We start from the raw sequence: 22,663 nt of genomic DNA, 5'->3' as shown, positions 1-22,663 counted from the left end.
AGAGAAGAGTCTGTGCAGGTAATCTGTCCATATCAACAGAATTTTGTTGATGAGTTTCATGATTGATTTTATCTTATCTCAGATATTACCTCCTTTCCATACTTGAAATATCTCATTCAGTTATGTTCACATTCCTTTTTGATAATATCATTTTTCTGTGCAGAAGTTTCTTAGTTATATGTAGTTCCATTTGGTGCTTTTTGTTTATTTCCCTTCCTACTGAAGTCAAAAGCCTAAAGACATGCTTCAAAACAATACTGATACTTTGCTCCTATTTTCTTCTATGTATATTTTTGTGTAAGGTCATAGTAAAACTTTATTTTATTTTATTTTTTTGCTCTTTTGGGGTCACACCCGGAGATGCTCAGGGGTTACTCCTGGCTTTGCACTCAGGAATCACTCCTGGCCGTGCTCAGGGGACCATATGGGATGCTCGGAATCGAACCTGGGTTGCCTGCATGCAAGGCAAACACCCTAACTACTGTGCTATTGCTCCAACACCCATATTAAAATTTTAATGAATTTTTAATTAATTTGTGCTAGTTGTAAAATTAATTTTAAGTCCATTCTTTGGCATGTAGCTGTTAGATTTCTCCATGACAATTTATTAAAGAGCTTTTCTTACTCCATTGTCTGCTCTTATTCCTTCATCAGAAATTAGTTATCTATATAGGTGCAGGTTTATTTCTATGTTTTTACTTCTATTCTATTGGTCAAGATTCTGTTTTACATTCTAGTAGCAGGAGTTTTTGAATATGATTAGTTTGCAGTGTAAGGACAGAGAATCTGATACATACATTTTTTATATCTTTCTTATTATACATTGAATATTTTGCTGTTGCAACTAAATTTCATACTTTTTCAATTTCTATGAGTAATGCCCCAGGGATTTTTTGTGCCACACCCAGCAATGCCTAGGGCTTAATCTTGACAATGCACTCAGGCATTTCTCTTGGTGGTGCTCAGGAACCCATATTGGATGCCAGGGGTTCATCCTGGGTTAGTCGCATGCAAGGCAAACATTTTACCTGCTGCAACCACTTTTTTTTTATACAGATTCCACTAAATCTTATGCTGCTTTGGGTAATATGATCATGTAAATGATTTTAATTGTTTTAATCCATGAACATCAAATGTCTTTTCACATCTTTGGGTCTTCTATGATTTCAATGTGTCTCAAAAATAAGTGCACAAGTCTTTTTTATTTATTTTATTTTATTTTTATTGAATCACCATGTGGAAAGTTACACAGCTTTCAGGCTTAAATCTCAGTTACATAATGTTCAAATACCCATCCCTTCAGCAGTGCACAGATTCCACCACCAAGAACCACAGTAAACCTCCCCCTGGGCCCCACTCGCCCCCAGATCCCCACTTTGCCTGTGTAGCTGATGAATTTCACTTTACTTTCTCTTTACTTTGATTACACTCAATATTTCAACAAAAAAACTCACTATTATTGTTTGGAGATTTCTGCCCTCAAAGTCATACCTGCTAGAAAGGAAGACAGCCTACAGAATGGGAAAGGATATTTACCCAATACCCATCCGATAAGGGATTGATATCAAGGATATACAAGGCACTGGTTGAACTTCACAAGAAGAAAACTGCTGACCCGATCAAAAATGGGATGACGAAATGAACAGAAACTTCCCCAAACAAGAAATCCAAATGGGTGAGAGGCACATGAGAAAATGCTGGACATCCCTAATCATCAGGGAGATGCAGATCAAAACAACAATGAGATACCATCTCACACCACAGAGACTGGCACACATCCAAAAAAACAAAAGCAACAAGTGTTGGTGCAGATGTGGGGAGAAAGGGACTCTTCTTCACTGCTGGTGGGAATGCCAACTTGTTCAGCCCTTTTGGAAAACAATATGGACTATTCTCAAAAAATTAGAAATTGAGCTCCCATTTGACCCAGCAATACCACTCCTGGTAATGTATCCCAGAAAAGTATACAACTCTTGGTTAAATTTATTCCAGTCTTTTTTTTATGTGATTGCGAGTTGTATTGATTTCTCCTGTTGTTTGATTACAAAGAGAAACAAATCTACGATAGATTTGTAAATATTGAGTGTAGCCTGCCGCATTTTTACCATTATTTATTGTTTCTCATACATTTTCTTTTACTGAAGCCTTTGGAATCTTTTTTAGCACATCTGGAGATACTCAGAAGCTATTTCTTGTTCAGTGGTCAAGGGTCACACCTGATGATTTTCAGGGGAGCATAAGGTGGTGGAGATCAAATCTGGGTCTCCTGCATACAAAGTATGTGCTCAACCCATCTAACTATCTCTCTGCCCTTTCCAAAATGGAAGCTTTGTAATGTCTAATATCATATATGCAAAAGTTTTACTTTATTATTTCTATATTTGGATTGCTTTAATGTTTTCTTTTAATCTAATTGCTTTGCCCAGGAAATCCAGTCCTATGCTGAATAATAGTGGTGAGAGTGTTCATTGTTACTTAGAGCAAAATGTTTTGGTTTTTTATTATTGAATATGTTGTTAGCTATACTTTGTCATCTAAGGCTTTTTATTATATTATTCTCTACTTACATTTTTAGTAATTTTATCATAGAGATTGATATACTTAAATAAAAGTCATTGATTTTGTTATTATATTTTACGTCATTGCAATCATGTTAGTCTCTGTAGAACATTTTTCAACCCCACCACCACAAACATGTCCATGACCCTCCACCAATATTTATGTTAACTCTAGTGTGATCTGAACTCTCTTCCTCTCTATACCTGTTTGTTAAGAAGTTTTGTAATCTAAAACCAAGTATTTGTCCTTGTTCAATACTGTTAATTCCCTTATCATACATATTTCTGAAGTCAACTTGTCTATATTTTCATGATTATTTCTCTTCTATGAATACCAGTGATATTAGTCTATATTTTACTGCTGGTGTGGTAATCCGGACTGGTGGGTTTTGGCATCAGATCATGCTGACTTCATAAAGTGTTTTCCCTACTTTTCCAAATTTTAAACATAGTTTTCAAAAGATAAACATTCATACTTCTTTGAAAATTTGGTGTTATTAGCTTCTGAAGCTCATCCTGGGTTTTTCTCTGGGGTGAATCTTTGAATTCTGTTTCAATTTTTCTACTAATAATAGACCAACACAGATTTTCTGGTTGTTTTTTGATAGCCTAGGACTATTATATCGAAGAATGTATCCTGGAACCCTTTCAGATTTTTTCAGACTCTAATTTATTCATATGTTATAGAATTTTTGTGCTACAGTGATGTCTGGTCCCATCTGCTCTCTCCATACCTTATTTCACAGTCTATATTTTACTCGTGTTGTCTGACAAACTGAATAATCCAGTCTTCTCCAGTCCCACTGCATCTTCTATTGTAGAGTTTAAATGGCTAATTAAATTTAAATATAAAGTAGAAAATGGCAATTTGGGTAATTAGAGTTATCCTGTTCTTTCTTGTTCACTTGGTATGTTACAGTCCATACTTTTCAACTTCTGCACACCTATAATTTCCTCAAGGGAAACTCTGGCCACTGAACACTGACCACCCCCTTGTCTTTCTGTAGCCTCCCAAAAACTTTATTTCTCACTGCATTTTTAAAAATTCAGAGTGAGGTGCTATTGTGGTACCTGATGTATGTACAGGTCACTATGATTTCTAAAATATTTCCTTGACTTTCTGCCTCTTAGATTCCCCCAAAGGTCTCAATGAAAGCCACCTCTTTGCACTCATATATTAGCTATGTAGCAGAATTTTGAATGTATTAGGGTCCTGCCAGGGACTCTTGATCAAAAAATTGAATGAAAGATAAAAGCTGAATTCAATGTGATCTTCAATTCAGTCCTAGAAGAAACACAGAACTGTTTCTTCTAAGATAAAGGTCAAAGAATGGCGCTAAACTACAAGGGCATGAAAGAAACAGCAATGCATCTTCAAAGAGCAGCTGCATTACTTTTTTCAAGGGGAAAAAGATCAGATATATGAAACAAAATCTTATATTTCAAACTTTTCCATTTGCAAATTCAGTGTACCACAAAAGGATCATATAAAGTACAAGCAAAATTATTGTTGATGGGTAGTGATGTATGATGTGCTCTTTTAGTTATTTGTAAAATGCCAGGAAAAGTGTAGTATCTGCCGCTTGTTTAAAAATCATACACATTCTAGGATTTGTCCCTCATCTTTTTTTTTCTTCACTTACATTCACATTAGGGAAAAAGTTGTCTCCTTTTCCAGATGGTAGCATAAATTTTCAGGTCAAGTGATATTAAAAATAGATAATAACCAGGACCCCATGAGTCTCTACAGAAAGACTAAACAGTCACAATGGGGAATATCATTATTTTGGTTTTCTTTATGGGCTTTTATGTACTCAGCTGCTGCTTGGGCAGACTTTTACTGCAGTGGGACCTGGATCATTCTGAATTCCAGTTCCACATCACTTCCCACCCTCTACACTCAGCACCATGCCACACAAGTCAAGGGAAAAAGTCTTACAGCTGTGCTCAAGTTCTGAACGTGCACCCCTTCCCCCACAGAGCTAGCTGGGTTTGTTTGGCTCTTGGTGTTGGCTCACTAGGCTCTTTCTCCCCACGCTGATGTCCTAAGCACTCTCTTGTCCTAGGGGACTTGGACTGATAGAAACAATCGTATTGGAAAAGCCAAGTGATTTCAAATCAGGTTAAAAGGTTCAGTACCATTTACTTAAAGATTATAGTGCTTCTTATTGATTCAGAGAAATGTTTATTCTTGGTTAAGACACCTAATGCATTCCCAATACTGCTCCTTTCCTTTTTGAGGGCTTCCCAAGTAATGGTCCGAAGGCTCAGGGGTCCTGGCCAGGAATTGGTTGAATGCAAGTGCTGGCAGGGTCTGAGCTGGGCAAGTTCTGCAGTATTGGTGAGTACTGGGGCCACTCTGACCAGGCTCCGGGGCCTCCATACCAGGATCCAGTAATGCTGATGCTTGGGAACAATGTGGTGCCAGGATTGAACCCGATTTGGACAACTTCAGTTGCCGTAAGTTGCCCTTACTGCTGAACAATCTCCCACCCCTCAAATGCATTTTCTTTCATAAAAAATTATTCAACTTTCCCACTTTTGCGTGATCTCACTTCCACCTGCCTTTGCTTGTAGGTGGAATGTATATGAGCCATTTGCTAGAGTGTCTGCACTGAATTCTTCTTATTATCTTTTTTCAGTGACTGGCCATGAAGAATGCAGAGTTTTTTGACTAAATGATTGAATTTGTCAGATGTTCAGAATTTTGATGCTATATATATAAAAACTTTGAGTTATTTGTGGTGCAGGCAGAATGAATTTTTTGGGTGGGTCACACCCATGATTCTTAGGGCTTACTCCTAGCTCTGCAATCAGGGATCACTTTCATTTCTAGTGGTCACTGAGGACACCTTATATAATGCCACAGACCAAATCCAAGTCACCCACAGGCAAGGCAAGAACCTCACCACTGTACTATCACTGGCCCCAGAATCTTTGCAGTGATCTTTCTTTCTATTCTCAGTATTTATTTGTAGTGCTCAAGAATTGCTGCTAAAGTCAGCGCATGGCAAAAAATAGGGAAACATTCTTGAAGTTTCCTATAAATTAAATCTGAGAGGGATCCTGTAGATATGTTATGAAAATATTCTTATTCAGTCCCTAGGGGATATGAGTCAAAAATGTGTATTACAAGTCACACATAGTGAGCCAATGGTCAACCCCAGGTTAAACTGATGCCTTAAGAGAAGCATTACCAAATGCAACCAGACTCCTGACTGTTCTTTTGAAACTCAATTCCAATTCTCTTATTCTTGGATGAATTACTCAAAATGCTACAGATTAAGTGTGATATTATGATTCATTTTGGAAAAAAAAGGTACAGATGTGTTTATTCCCCCATTTCTGGTAAGTAGCTCCTTAAATCCTTGGAGTCCCCTAAGCTGTGAGACCCCACGGGTGCCTTTTGTTAAGCTGATGAAGTGACTTTTGAAAATATCAGCAGGTTGTGCTCTGTTTGTCAGAATACTCCCAAATGATTGGAATATTAGAATTTTAGTCCAAGTCTCTAAGCTCCCAGCTGGGGAAAGAACTGATTTCATCCACCAGGCCTGTGGAATGAAACCTCCACAGAAACCATGAAGGGGAGGTCTGAGAGCTTCGCAATGGTGAACAAGGAAGTTTGGAGCCCTGGAGGGAGTGTGGAAGCTTCCACAGCCCTAACTCTTAGCATCTCTTCCATTTGTTTGTTTTAGAGTTGTATCCTTTTGTAATATATTAATGATCTAAGAAATAAAATGCTTCTCTTGAGTTCTAAGAGTCCTTCAAGCAAATTGAGCTAACCCCGTACAGAAGCCTGGAGCGTTAGACGTATAGACAGTCTGTGACTTGTGGAGCTGTGAAGGACAATCTTGTGGGACCGATCCCTTAATTGGTGAAATCTGCTATTATTTCCAGCCAGGTAAATAGTGTGAGAATGAGGCACAAATATATGATATCCAGCTTTGCACAGTGGCAATATTGTAGCCATTGAGGTTTATCCAAGGTGTGATTATTTGCTAATTGAAAATATTCTCCAAACATTTAACATACAATTGATGTTCTTCTTGGTAGGTTGAAATAAACATCTTATTGTCCCAAATTAGAATTTGAGACTAGGCCCTTCACCAACTTTTCTCCTTTGTAATATAAAGTGATAATGCTCGACTACAGATCTGTATAAGGATGAAATGATGTAACATATAGGGAAGGATCTTGTTCTTACTATTACTCAGTCATTATTAGCTGCTGTTATCAAAACTGTATCACTGTATCACTGTCATCCCATTGTTCATTGATTTACTCGAGTAGGTGCCAGTAACGTCTCCATTCGTCACAGCCCTGAGATTTTAGCAGCCTCTCCTTACTCTTTTCCCAATTATTGGAGGCTCTTTCAGGGTCAGGGGAATGAGACCTGGTATAGTTACCATTTTTTGGCATATCCAATATGTCACTGGGAGCTTGCCAGGCTCTGCCATGCGGGCAGGATATTCTTGGTAGCTTGCAGAGCTCTCCGAGAGGCATCACTGTATCACTGTATCACTGTTGTCCTGTTGCTCATTGATTTGCTCGAGCAGGCGCCAGTAATGTCTCCATTCGTCCCTGTCGCATTCAGGGTCAGGGGAATGAGGCCCATTATTGTTATTGTTTTTGGCATATCAAATATGCCACGGGTAGCTTGCCAGGCTCTGTTGTGATACAGGCATATATATATATACATATATATATATTTCCCTCTATGATTTTATGGAAAATGGGTGTGAAGTGTAAAGGGGCCTCGTGGTTCAGGAATATGCTCACTCATGCATGAGGCTCAGCCGGAGCGTATGGAAAGCAGCCTGGAGCACAAAAATCAGTTGGCTTCAAAAGGAGAAATACTAAGGTCTCTTAAATTCAACTTCCAAGTCCTAGGGCCTAACTCCTTTTCTTTGGTTAGAGCTGAATCTGTTTGCCTGGTTACTTGACTGGGAGATACAGAACACACAATTCAAGAATGAGGAAGTAGGAGAGATCATCTACCAGGATAGAGCAAGAAAAGACTCAGGATCATAAAAAGAGGAAGTACTATAAGAAGACAGAAACATGACTCCAAGCAACGTTAATTCAAACCTGGCAGAAACATTAGGTTCTATGTGTTCCCATCATCCTTAGGACATCCCTTTACTACAGGAAAGCACCGGATCCCCACAAAACTCACTTTATCTCTAGCTTTTTTTTCAACCCTTGGTCCCTCTGACCTTGTCTCCTCCTGTGGTCCCCATCCTACAGGTTGGGCCCCTAGTTCCATGCTGTATCTCCCTCCACCCCACCTGGATGTGCTAGCTCTCCACCTTTGGCCCTCCTGAAATATTCTTGGGGGCCCACCAAGGCCAGAGGATCCCCAGAAGCACTGCCCTACATCATCCAGAAAATAAGGTAGGCCCAAGATTTCTCCCTGAAAAAGGGTGTAAAATCTAGCTCTCAAATCAATAAAAAAATTTTTTTAAGTTAAAATAAATAATTAACCTAGAAGTATCTTACGTTAAAAGTCTGATCCTCTCCTAAGGTAAGATGACCCAGTTGCCGTTGTTACTGAACAGACCCTCAGACTAGCCAAGGCACAGTATTTCACATAATTAAATGGGCAGGGGGCAATCTGTATAGATTCTGGTGCTCAATAAATGTTTCTCTTTCTAAAAATTTCTTAGTGTTTAATTGATGTCTTCTGGTCCAACACAAGTGTTTTGTGAAAAAAATAAACTTGACTCTTTTTTCCTAAGTAATATATACAGCTGATATATTCATCACTAACTCTGGTAGATAGATAGCCCACACCTTTCTGGAAGGACCAACCCAAAAATTATACATTATATTGCTGTAGATTGTACCATGAGTAGAACCGGGCCAGCCTGGCCCTGAAGTACTCTCTCAGAAATTGAGAGTGATGGATCTTGGGAGATGTGTTGATAAAACTGGTAAAGCTTTGCTTTAGCAAGTCATGTGGAGTTGGGTCTAATGTTGGCAACATGACAAATTGAAATCTCAGCTAAGGCTTTGGAAGAAGAGTATGATGAAGGCCAAGGAAGGACAATGGCAGATGAGAGACACAAGATAAAGAACAAAGAAGCTCAGACAGCTGAGATTGGCTTATATGTGAGTGATGATTCAATAGCGCTCTGATAAAGCAGGCATCTCTTAAATTGGCTGGAACATATTCTCTTTCTAGAAATTCAAATTTCACATTGAAGACTTTATGTTAATTGTGAAGATAAATTTGCAATGGCAAAGGAGGGGAATTAAATAATCATTCCAAATACAGGAACTATATTGTCACTGATGACCGTAACTCAGAAATGCTTACTTTAGTCTCTTTCAAATGTGACATCACTTAGCTTTACAGGATTTTGACACAGGAAGCCACTCTTTCCCTCCCCCGCTCCCAATTCTGTCCTCTTCTTGTTCTTTCTCGAATTCTTGAATGGTGAACATGTGAGCTGCCACCCAAATGTGTGGTCTGAGCTGGCCTTTGAAGATGGCCATAATGATCTTTGCTGACTTCTGCCCTGTGCTTTTATTTGGAACCCCTGGTTGGCTGTTTGCTTTCCTAAATGCAAGCAGATTCCGAGCTGATGAGTTTTAAGTGCCTGCAGAGATCAACACCAGGCCCTTCTTGATCAATCAAAGGCTCACTTTTACATTTACTTTATATGTTGAAAAATGAAATAGGAAATGTAAAGACAGAGTATCTTTTTCCTTCTCTCTCTTCTTTTTCTCTTTCCCTTTCACTCTCATTCTCTTAATCCCACTGTTTATTCCTGTGAGAATATATTTGTGTGATAATCATAAAAACATTTCACATTTTTATGGTTTTAATATTATAATCATTATAGAAATTTTGAGCAATAAAACAAACAAAAAGAAAACAATAGGAGTTCCACCAAATACACAACAATTAGATGAAACTAACATTTGGTTCATGTCTTTTTCTTCTCAGTTTTACCTGAGATAGATACTCAGAGAAAAATCTGGTGTAATGTTATCTATATTTGTATTTATCATTTTACATAGCTTGAATATGTTTTTCAATATTAAGCATGTTTTGAAATAATTAACTTTAATTACTGAATATATTATCTTATAGATACGCTTCAATTTACTGCAGTAGCTCTACACTTCAGGTACTAATTTTGTCTTAAAAACAATATACAAAAATGTTAAATGAACAATAAAAGAAATACAAAGAAAACATAGGAATTTCACCAGGCACAACAATTAGTAGTCATATCTTTGTAAACAATTCACTGAATATTCAATTTTCTCTAGGCTAAATTAGAATCAGAAACTTTATATATACATTTCAAAAAAATTATTGCAAGCCCAATTTGAGGATACAATTAAAGGGGTCGAAATGATAGTCTTTGAGTATAGAGCTTGTTTTGCACTTGGCTGACCCAAGTTTGATACCCTACCCCTTAAATGCTTCTATGAGCCCAGCCAGCAGTGATTGCTGAGTGCAGAACCACGAGTAAACACTGAACAGCTGGTGTGGCCCCAAAATAAAACAAAGCATAAATAGATGCAGTGAAATAATACAGACCTTAAATATAAGGTATCTAATTGTGTCATTAATTATTAATCTGCTCTGAATAAATGAACATAAAATAATATACTTCTTTACAACTCAGTTGAAATACAACTTTCAGGCATCTATAGCATAAAGTAATATTGTTAGAGATTTTTTTAATTCTTGAAAGATCTTTTCACAGTGCAAGGGGTGATTAGTGATATATGTTTAACAATATATATAAAACAAAGAAAAGTAAATTTTAAGGTAATTTTGGTAGTAAAGAATAGCATCAATAATATTCATACATTTGGATGGTAACAGTGAATAATAACTCAGGCCTTGAAAAAATAGGAAGAGATCAATACAGTTTGAGAAGTATAGTATAGGAAAAAATATTTTCTTCTAGTTAACAAGGAACTCTTGAACATGTGAATTACCTGATTTGTCTTTATTACTTTTCAAAAGTTATTATTTAAAATATACTAAATACTTAAGTATGTTAAATATTATTAAAGTATGCTAAACATAAGCATAATCATGCAGACTAATGAGTAATATCTTTATGGGCTAAAAGAAAATCTATAATGGTGAGCAAAAGTTAAAGCCACCTTTGTTTAGTTTATAGTTTTGCATTTCCAGTGAGATCAGTCCATACTTAGAGCTTGATTGTGGGCCAAACACAGGAAAACAATTAATTACTAAACCACCTAAAAGCAAAAGAGCAGAATAGAAAAAAAGAATTCCATATACATTGAGTATCTACCCTAAATAAAAATGTACATGGACACATCCTTCCAGACTTATGAATAAAGAGAGCTAAACAAACATCCCGAGGGCTCTCAACAAGTTTAGAGAGTTTCCAGCCTGATAATGCAAATGCCTTGTATTTACGACAGGACAGAGAGGAGGTGTTCAAAGCATTCTGTGCCTCTGGTGCTGGGACTCCTCTTCCAGTTCAAAATGAACCCATAGGCATATTCTTTCACAAAGCAGCTTCCTTAGAATGTCATTTAAATCCTATGCTGTGATTAATGGGAAATGAAGACAAATGCATGGTGACGAAAGAAGGAAGAGTAAAATGTTAGAGCTCAAGGATCAGCAGAATTGTCTCCCCCAGCCCGGCCCACCTCCCCCAGGAATACTGTCAACTTTTGTAGATCTCAAACTCCTCATTAATGGCTCTGGGACAGGTACTATCTTGACCTCCTGAGCAGGACAGATTCCAAGCGCTGACCAAGGTGATGAGTGCAATCAAAAATCCCTGTACACATCTGGGAGCAAAAATGATAATAACAGACCTTGTAGAAAGTGTTAATGATAAAATTCCCCATATTCAAATTCTTATAAACTAGTCACTACGTGTCAGAAAATTTGAGGTCTAGGATCTAAACTTTGTTTCCTATGTTATTAAGCCTCAACTAGAGAGTATACAAAGACTCATAAAGTGATACTACACAGAAATTACTGGGAGACACACATGCATTTTATAGATCTATTTTATAGTAATTTCAGTGATTTGATCAACGTTCCATATTAATTTCATTCCAGGATTCAAGCTGTGGCCAGATAAAGATCTAAAGAAAACAACAAGGTCAAATCCACAGAAAACTCAAAGGAAACAATTTTGCATTCTAGGAACCCACAAAGCACTGGAAGGAAACAAAGAACTAGTAATACTGGCATATTCTTGGGTTTTTTTTTTTGGCTTTTGGGGTCACACCTGGGGTTGCTCAGGGATTACTCCTGGCTCTGCACTCAAGAATCACTCCTGGCGGTGCTCCCGGGACCATATGGGATGCCAGGATGGAACCAGCATTGGACACATGCAAGGCCAACACCCTACCCACTGGACTATCGCTCTGGTCTCAGGACTGGCATATTCTAATCAGGATTTGTCTGTGAGTGATGAATTTACTTCCCCAAAAGGATGGGTGGTACTGCTTTTGGGCATTCTAGAATGATTGGGGGGGGGGCAGAGGCAACCTCAGGTGCAGGCAGGAGCACCTTTTGCTTGTTCCGTTAAAGAAGGCAGAATTCCAGGGAAGCCCTGATTTCATTTCTTCCAAAGGGTGGTGGGCAGAGGAGTACGGAACTCTCAAATTGTAGTAAGTAGAACCCAGCGTTAAGTATGGACAAGGTAAGAAGTCAGAACCAAATGGAAAAAAAAAAGAAATTCTCCCTTTTCCCGCTCAATAATAATGCAGGCTTATTATTTCTTTTCCACATACATTATCCCATTTTGTTTTTACTACTACCTCACAGGAACATTCAACTCTCCCCCTGCAATAAACCAACATAGCACATGTTGAGGCCAACATAAGTTGCCCAAGGTCACACATGTGAGTGAAAGGGGTGGCGAGGATACTGAAGACCCCCCCCAACCTCTCGGCTGACGATGCTTCAGCTCTGCGGTGGAAGTCAGTGGCGGCAGCGAGCTGTCAAGTGTCCTGACATCCCGTCTCTGTACTCAGATGGGGTGGGGGTGGGGGCCGTCTGAATATTCCGTCCGTTGCCCACTATTAACTCTCCAGGCGGTGAAACACGCGTCTCCGTTTATAGGGCAGGTCTTGGCGGTCATGCTCAGCATGTGCTTCTCCGTGTCCGTGGCAGGAGGCCACACGCCATGCCTAGATGCACGTTAACATGACATAAATGTTAATGTCCTGTTCTAACACCAAAGCCTGCGGGAGAGAGGAAATACCACCCCCGCCGTACCCAGGGCCCGTGTTTGGATACAGCAAGTCTATATTTTGACTCCAGAGTGTGATGACTATGTAACTTTTCACAAGGATTTCATTTTTTCCCCCTGTCAAGCCACATTATTTTAAGGGTGACAATAACTTGGCTGCAAATGAGCTGAAACCATCAAGGTGATAAATGAGTTTGGGATGGGTGGGGGGAGGGAGGCCATGGGCCTGGCCCCGACTTTGCAGGACCACACACCTCCGCTGCCGCGCTTCCGACACCCCCACCCCCACCCCAGCCTCAGCCAAGGGCCCTTCCCTCCCAGCCTCCTGCATGGAAAGGCAACAGAGAACCCCAGAGCACTTGACTTTGCAAAAATATACCATATTTCACAGAGTTGAGGCAAGGGGGAGACACGTTTGGTATTTTTCTCTCCGGCTGTTTGCAGGGATCTGATTTATAAAACAGCCTTTGAGACAACTCCTCACCCAGTTTATTTTCTCTGTCAGCCGGGTCCGCTCTGGAGTGGAGATGTCCATGGTCAACTCGGTGGTCAATCTGCTTTTCTGAGCTGAAACCTAAGAATTATGTCCGGAAAAGCCTGCTGAGCTGGGCTTCTTGACAAGAAAGACTCATTCCCACTTTATGCGAAATAGGTCCTGCCCGGCTTTATGTGTATGTAACGTATTTAAGGTTTTCTCATTCCATCGCATCTTATTACTGCTTAGTCTAAAGCGAACTTAGGCTAAGAATTTGCTAAGGGATTCTCCCCGAGATGTAGCTGCCAGTATTTGTACCAAGAACCATTGCACTCTGACGCTGCATATTTTTTTCTTGTCTTTGCTTTTGTGTTTGTCCTGTCTCTCCTGAAAGAAGAGATTGTCAAAAAGTTCTGAGAAAAACTGGGCTTCCCACCTTGTTTGCACATTCAACAATGGAAAAATACGCAGAAACAAGATTTTAGAGTAATGAACACACCGTGTTTGAGTTGTACCCAGCTTAGAGCCATGAGCTTTGTATTTACTACTGCAGTCTTGCTCTTTTCTATGTGATGTCTTAGGGTTCTATGAGAAAAAAGGAAGAATTGGACTGATTTTGCATACTACACTTTCATATTGTTGCAAAAGCAAGTACAAAGGCTTCACTCTGATTGAAAATCTTCATGTCTAAGAGACAAACTATGGGCATGTAGCTATTGCACAATGGAACAAAACTGGTTAACTATGATGCTGTAGAATGGTCTCTCCCAGGATAATGGGCAGAAAAAATCAAGGTCTATGATCAGCATGCCCCTGAAACAGACATACTGCCTCTTCTCTTCTTTGAATGGTTTTAAAAGTATATATTGCCAGGCTGGACCAACAATACAGTGGGTAGGGCACTTGCCTTGCATAATACACTATTTATATCCCTGGCACCCCGTATGGTCCACTAAGCCTGACAAGAGTGATCCCTGAACCCAGAGGAAGCACCAACTGTAGTCCAAAAACAAAAGAAAACCCCAAACCAAAGAAATATAATGCACAAAAAGTTCAACTTACGTTACGAATTGTTTAAAATCTATTTTAACCACAAAATTATCAGTATTTGGCAAAATGAATTGTCTACATGCCTATTGTTTTCTCTAGAGTTGAAGCAGCGAGAAAGGGCACAAATTGTTTCTCATTCAGTCATCCTTTGTGGTGAAAAGTATAGTTTTAGGAACATGCTTACTAAATGTTTGAGAAATCATCAATGATATGTGATGAAGCCAATTTCTCCAATTCTTTTCATTTCTCCAAGCCTCATTTTGTTTCATTATCAAATAGAGATAATGTTTTTAAAGATTTGACTGATATATCTGAGTTTAGTTATCAATAATTTTAATGCATCTACCGATAATTCATAGGTTCATCTTCAGCATTGCTCTGTCTTCAAAACTCTAGCCTCTTGTGATGAAAGTGCCTCCTTGTTATCTCCATGTAGTCATTCAAGGGCCCTTTAATTTAGAAGATAGATACAGCATTTTTGCTGAGGAGGCAGCTCTGCTGTGGTGCACATGCTATGCATGTGTGAAGCTCTGGGTTCAACTGCTTTCAAATCCAAAGAGGCACAACAGATACAGTGTTGATGGAGCTTTAATTTAGATAAAATATTTAGATATATACTCAAGCGAGATTCACTAGGGTTTCAGTTTGAATATGTCACCAACACATACTTTGAGACTCAGACTGAAAATCCTTCAAGTAAATTTTCTTCTTGATGTTGTTTTTTCTTTTGGGTTTCTGGGCCTCACCTGCCAGTGATCAGGACTGACTTCTCTGGCTCTGTGGTTAGGGATCACCCCAGTAGGACTCTGGGAAATATGTGTACCTTCATCCCTGTACTAACTGTCTAGCCCTCTTTGGATAATTTTATTTTTCTTTTCTTTTTTGCATAATATAAAATGCTAAATTATTATCAGCATTTTAATTTTTAACTTCAAATGTATTAAATGTTCAGATCTGTTATAAGCACCAGACTTTAGAGATAATACTAGGGAAGACTTTTTCCTACTCCCTTTGAAAGATATGTTTATTTTTCTGGTAATGTAAATCTGGTTTGAAGGGATTATAATCAGTAAACCCTGTGGAGTGTGTTGTAATGCAAAGGACGGGGCAGATCTGCAACGTGATGCTGATTCCAGGTGGCTAAAATGTTGCTCCAATGACATCATGTTCAGTGTCACATTTGTCATATTCTGAAACACTGCATTTGGTTTATTCCTATGGATGACTTCTGTTTATTAAGGTGTGCATGTGTATGTGCCCTTTCTACACTAAATGGCTTAATTATATGACAATACATCATGTTGGGCTTGTCTACCCTGTATTTCTTTACTTTCCTTAATGGATCTGGTTCTTTTAAGTAAGATTTGATAGCAAATCTTCAGTTAGATGGTCTGGGTTTAAATGCAGCCTTTTAGGAAGAGAAGGGACCAGTATGACAATAATAATTGAAAGTAATCACTTTGGATAGAAGCTGAGTGTTGAAAGTTGGTAAAGGGATGTACCTGATAGCTTTTCAGTATCTGCAATCAAACCATAATGCCCCCCAAAAAAGGGAGAAAGAGAGTGAAAGAGAGAGAAAGAGAAGGAAATATGAGTGCTTATTATAAAAATTGTTAAGATTAATGGGACAAAATAAACAATTCCCTTCTTGTGAATTCCTCATCTCTAACTTTTTATAATGAGTAGTTATAAACTAAAATGTTAAATATAAGCAACAATAAATTCCATACCCAATATTGAATGCTGGTGAGAATATGTAGCAACACAAACTTGCGTTCATGTTGACGCAATGCAAGATGGCACATCCACTTTGGAAGGTGGCTTGCCAGTTTCTTAAAAATAAAACAAACTCTTATCATATGATTCATCTATTCCACTCAGAGATGTTTGCTCAAATTAGCTGAAAATTTTTGTCTATACAAACACTGCAAGTTTATAGTAACTTTGTTTATGGTAGCCAACACGTAGAAGTAACCAAGAAATAATTCAGCGGTGACTGTATTGTATATTGAGATAATGGAATATTATCCAGTGCTAAAGTAAGTGGTATAGAAAACCATGAAAAATCATGGAGCAACCTTAAATACATGTTGCTAAGTAAAAGAAGTCCATTTGAAAAGATGGTATGATTTCACTATGTGAAACTTTGAAAAAAGACAACATTCTGTCTTTTCTTTCATCTCAGACAATATTCTGTCTTTTCTTTCATTTCAAACAAATAAAAATAACAATGGTGTCCAGGCAAGGGGCTGGGCAATAGCACAGTGGTTGGGCTTTCGCCTTTCACGCAGCCGCAGCCGACCTGAGTTCGATTCCTCCGCCCCTCTCAAAGAGCCGGGCAAGCTACCGAGAGTATCGAGCCCGTGCGGCAGAGCCTGGCAAGCTACCCGTGTGAATTGGACATGCCCCAAACAGTAACAATAAGTCTCTCAATGAGAGACGTTACTGGTGCCCGCTCAAACAAATGTATGAGCAACAGGATGACAGTCCAGGCAAGGTTGGGTGTTGAGGTAACGATGAACGAGGCAGAGCAGACAGGATTTTTATGCTGGTATCACTAACTTACGAGATGCTATCTTACGATGGACGCATGCAATTTTTCCACAGCGTGTAATGTACAGTACAGAGGGTAAATTCTCATGTAAGCTGTAGACTTTGGGCTATAGTGACATATCAGTGTAGGTTGATTGGTAACAGCAAGTGTACTGTCTTGGCGTTGTTGATAGTGAAGAAGGCTGTGTATGTGTGTGTGTGGTGGGGGGGGGAGAGATACAATGGAAAAAGTTTCAGAACTTTCTACCTAACTTTGCTGTGAGCTTAAAATATAAAGCAGTCTACTTAAAAGTTCAGATGACATTCAATTTCCCATGATTACACAGAGATAGTATACGCACATAAATCCATGGGCATCTACTATTAAATCAAGACATATTTGCTGATTCCCTTTTTATTATATGACTCTTAATCTGAGAGGAGCTCAGCAACTAATGATAATAATAAACAAGTGAATTCCTAGTGATGGCTCAGCTTGAAAAGTACAGTGAGTAAACTAAGGCTTCTCTTCTCTTTCAGTCTCTCCCTTTCTTCCTTTTTCTCTAAATTTACAAAGTCCAAGATGACAAAGAAGCTGATGTGTCTGTTATTTGTTGTGATTTCTCTTCAATGCAGCACCTGTGTGACCTCAGAGCTCTACATGACTAACTTTGTCTAGTGGGGAAGCTGAGCGACTTGTCCTGACCTTTACTGACCCATCTTAGGGCTAAATCCATGCCTAGAGGAATGGCCAGTGGTGTGGGCAGAACCCTCCTTCAGCTGTGTTTATTGTGCATCTTGCATTGCACCAACATGAATACAAGTTCATGTTGCTACATGTTCTCAGAAGCATTCAATATTGGGTATGGAATTATTGTCGCTTATATTTAACATTTTAGTTTGATAACTACTCATTAGAATATAGAGACAAGGAATTCACAAGAAGGGAATTGCTTATTTTGTCCCATTAATCTTAATAATTTATAGACTCACAACTGTGCTTGTCTCTGTTTTTTATGACATTCACATAAGTGCAAATATTGATTTTATTAAAACTCATCATATAGATTTTTATATTTATGTCTAATGCTATGAAGAAGCCTGCTCTATAAATTTTCTTTCTGTGATAATTGGAAATAGAAACATAGTCAGTGACTAGTGTCCACATTACTCACTTGGTAAGAACAAATTACTTGGTCACAGTAAACAGACAGTTCTGGTCCTAAGGTATTTGGAAATGATGAGCAGATGAGCAGGAGGTCCTGAAATCTTTTAGAATCAGCAGCCATGCATAGAATCCAGTCTACAGTGATTAATAAGGCCTTAGACAAACCACTTTCTTTTCATAGTCCTCTTTTCTGCAAATGTGAAATAAGACTATTAACCTCTGTCTGTGCTCTGTGTGTAGCACATGAGAATCTCCTACACAGAATTTTAAAATATTGATTCCCAAGTTCCATCTCAGGTTGATAAAATTAAACTAACTGGGGGATGGAATTACTATGGACATTTGTAGTTTTTGTCCTGCTCCAAGATACTTCATATGCAATTGTAGAAGTCCCCAGATCTCTGAATCTTTGAGATTTTTCAAGGACTAGTTCAATTTATAAGAACAACATTTCCCTACAGAGGTAAACAGATCTATTTATTTGAAACTTTTAGGTTTATTTAAACAAGAACATATTGTGGATATGTTGTGTGTATGGGACCTTGTGGTATTGATTGTAGAAAAACTACTGATTTCCAGCCTGACCACAGGGCTTCCAGATGACAATCTTAAACTGGAGACATAGGAATAAGACCAACAATATAATTTGTGGGGTCTAATGCCAAACAGACATGGGGGGTCCCTTGTTAAAATTATTAAGAACTTTTATATGGTGGTGGCAGAGCATTTAATAAAATGTAGAGTCCTTCTGAGCAGGGGGCCCCAGGATACAACGTAGATTTGCACACCCATGATGGTGGCTCTCAACAGGAGTTTGTTAAAATATTTGGATAGGACAGCTGACTTGGGAACCTCTGCGGTAGGGAATTAAAATATACATGATCCATGGTATTTATCTCGATGCAGAGAGGAGAACAGCTTAGCACAAGGAAATGGCCTAAGCAAGCACCTTTTCATAAAGAGTTAGTGACTCAAGATTCCTTAAATATAGTGAGTTTGTGAATTTTATTTATTAATTGCTATTGTTGGGTAAGAATATTGCATAGTGTTAAAGATTAGGATACTAATGTACAAAATTTCTGCACCCACAACTACCAAAGTTCCCATGACTTCTACCATTGAGTCATCTCAAGTTTGACTTTCATTCTCAAACATGACAAAAAGAAGGCTGTTGTCAAAGTTTTATCATTGTATGATACTTTCTCTTCCCATATTTTGTCGCTGTATATTCCACTGAGTAAAAGTCATTTCAGTATTTGTTACTTCATTTAACATGACACTCTCTAGTACCACACAGGTTCCAGTGAACTGCCTAATTTTATTTTTCCTTATAGATGAGTAGCATTATTGGGTATACATACAGCTTTTTAATTCATTCATCTGTCTTTGAAAATTTGGGTGGTTTCATATCCTGGCTATGAAGCACAGCAATAGACATAGTGTGCAAATATATTTTCAAATCAATGTTTTTGTGCTTTGAGAGCAGATGGCAAAACGTGAGATTGCTAAATTGTAGGGGATAATTCTGAAAAATGCAAGAATACAATGAGTTTTTACTGGGAATTCTCAAGAACACCAGAAAGAGTGGATTCTTAGAAAGCAAGACAATTCTGGTGCACTAAACCTTACCCCCCGAAATTGCCCATGCTATAATCTACATTGAAATGCTGCTGCTCACAAGAGGCAGAAAAATTCTGCCCCCTGGTGATCGAAATGATGGTACAGGCTCGTAGTAACAGAAAATTGGTTTGTAGAGCTGACTTCAATACACTTGACCTGGGATAGGCTCTCTTGTTATTGGTTCGGATCCGTACTCCTTATTCCCTGAAACCCTCAGACACCACAGTGCTTTCACGGTCACTCTCAACTCTATGTATGATGGTGAGGTAGGAGCATCTTACCACAGATTCAAACTGCCTTTTCCTAATGAGTGAAGACAATTTAGACAACTTATTTCCTCTCTATGCTCATTTCTCATCCTATCAAGGTGACTGGGAGATGAGGTATATTTAGTATTGACTAGTGAGAGCTGTTGAGGCAAAGCTTTCTTTTCTCCTTTGAAAAAATTGAAAGTCTCTGAGACTATTATTCGTAAAGGGAATAAGATGCACGTAGAGCTTTTAAACGTAGTGACCTGATTTCAGAGTATATTTTAACCATTTAACCATCCTTTAATTTCTGATTAAATGAAAGATTTTTTCCATGGTTTATTTTTACTCACAAATGCAGATGTCTTGAAATTTTTGCACCCCTGTGGCTCTTTATGACTTGATTAGAGTTTGGTAAAAATGCCATTGCTGTTAATGGCAAATCTCTACTTTTTCCTGGTTCATATTCCTGGTTGAGATCAGATGATTAGTCTACTCAAAATCACCTTGTTTGAGCATAAAGTTAAATGCCGTATCTGTTCATTGACCACTGCCCAGTCTTTATGAGAAGATCAGGGGCTTTTCTTCTGAATTTTATCACATGACTCTGGTCATGCTATAATAATATACGGTCTATATCTCCCTCTTTTTGCTTCTTATTACCAAATACTCATATTGAAGCATGGCATAGATATGTGTGCTGACAAGTCTCCCAATAGAGTAAAATGCTATGGGATTAAAGAGGTTTTATTTGGCATTCTCTTCAAAGTTTGTACTCGCAGTGTGGGTAATGAAGAGATGGAAGATCAGATAAAGGGAACTGTTGGAATGGACAGTGAGGTTCAAAAGCTCAGTGTGTGAGAGTTTAGACATGTGATTGCTCACTTTCTCACTTAAAATATAAGTACTGAATGACTTTTTGTTTCTAAGGGTATATAGGTAAACATGTATATATATGTATATACACATATATACATACACACATAGATTATGGTAGATGATAGAGGGATAACTTTAAACCTTTAGTTGAAAAAGAACAAGTTGTCATATAACCTTCTGATGGCCTTGAGCCAGAAAGGGGTTTATATTAGTTCTGAAGTCTACAATTCACACTCAAGCACCCTCTGTTACAGTATATTTTTCTTCATCAGATGTTCATTTCTCTGTCAGTTCAGTACTTCTGAGAATGTTACCATGATTGATTTAGTGCATTTACTGGACGACATGCAAAGATGAGGTCAAGGAGATACGGTGCAGGAGATACGTAAAACGATCCTTGGCCTCATGGTACAGGGTAGACACTTGTGAAAGAAGAGAGAGGAGAACAGATCAGATGATAAGACAAGGAATTGGAGAACACTATATAGACCCGGGAGAAACCAGGCTGAAGGAGGATCTTGGAGTAGAGACTGCCCACCAGCAGTCCTGGCATTGCAGGGACAATCTGGCCCTGGACAGGACAAGAGGAAAAGTTGACCTTGCTCTGAACGTCCTGGGGAATCCCTACAGTGTGGCATTTCAAGAATGTGGGTCAGCTAGACTCTTCATAGCAACATCTCTGCCAAGCAAGCTTCGCACACAACCCAGAGGCTTTCCTCCCAAACAATAGCTCGTGTTTTATGTGTATGTCATAGTACTTAATTAACAATATATTTTACCATTTTTTATATCTCAGATTCCACTAAATTGGCTCGCTGAGTGCAGAAAGGCATTTTGGTTCACTTCTGAAATCTTAAAATCTAACAAAATGTTGGTTGAAAAGCCAGTAAAACAATTGTTCAATCAGTGATTGTATGATCATTCAATCCATGGCGATTTTTCTGTTTTGTTTTATTGTTTTTCAGGAGGAGGGGTTCATACTCAGCTGTGCTCAGACTTATTCCTGGTTTTGTAGTCAGAATTGATTGTAGAAGAGCTTGAAAAACGATATGCGTAAACATATGCAGTGCTAGCAAGCAAATCTAAGTCAGCTTTGTGCAAAGTAAGCACCTTACCCACTATACTATCTCTCTTGCTCCTGGTGGATAATTTTGAGTAGAAAAGGTAAGTGATTAGCATTGACAGTCAAACGCTTTTCTGATCTTGTTATAACTTTAGTAGTAGTGCCACAATAAGACCATGGTTCTCATGTCTAACAGTTGTATATTTGGGTCATATTTCAAAATTCTTATGGGGTTTTTAATCTTTAATCAATGACCTGACTTTTCTAAGTCCTATTTTCTTTTAATTTTGTCTTTTTTTGTTTTTTGATTCTTTTTAACGTTTTTTATTGAATCACTGTAAGATAAATCATTACAAAGCTGTTCATGACTGAATTTTAGTTATACAGTATTCCAACACCCATCCTTCCATCGGTGTAAATTTCACAGCACCAGTGTTCCCATGTTCCCTCCCATCATCCCTCCCACTTCCTGCCTGCTTCTATGGCAGGTAATTTCCTTCTCCTTCTCTCTCTCTCTCTCTCTCTCTCTCTCTCTCTCTCTCTCTCTCTCTCTCTCTCCTTTTCCTCCCTCCTTTTGAACATTGTAGTTTGCAAGACTGGTGCTGAAAAATTATCAAAAATATCCCCTACCTTCTTTTAACCCTCAAATCTTGTCCAGTGTGATCATTCCCAGCTATTATTGTAATAGCCATCTCTTCTCTATCTTACATACCCTCGGTCCCACACAGACTTGTGGTCAGTTCCAATCATTGACCAGACCTCCTAACCTCGTTTTCCCTGGCCATAGATATTATTCTCCTACTATATATTTTTTCTATACCACAAACAAATGCAGTCATTCTATATCTGTCCCTTT

The 22,663-nt window shown here is 38.5% G+C and overlaps 2 pseudogenes; one reads left to right on the top strand and one right to left on the bottom strand.

Moving 5' to 3' along the window:
* The window catches only part of LOC129405017 (uncharacterized), a 120,412-nt pseudogene that overhangs the window by 72,040 nt on the left and 25,709 nt on the right, over positions 1 to 22,663 (bottom strand).
* Positions 6,499 to 6,623, top strand: LOC129405199 (U4 spliceosomal RNA; annotated as a pseudogene).

The sequence above is a fragment of the Sorex araneus genome, chromosome 5, assembly GCF_027595985.1.
Source record: "Sorex araneus isolate mSorAra2 chromosome 5, mSorAra2.pri, whole genome shotgun sequence".
Lineage (NCBI taxonomy): Eukaryota > Metazoa > Chordata > Mammalia > Eulipotyphla > Soricidae > Sorex > Sorex araneus.
Note: the sequence above shows the minus strand (reverse complement) of the source record. Positions and strands in the feature narration are given on the sequence as shown.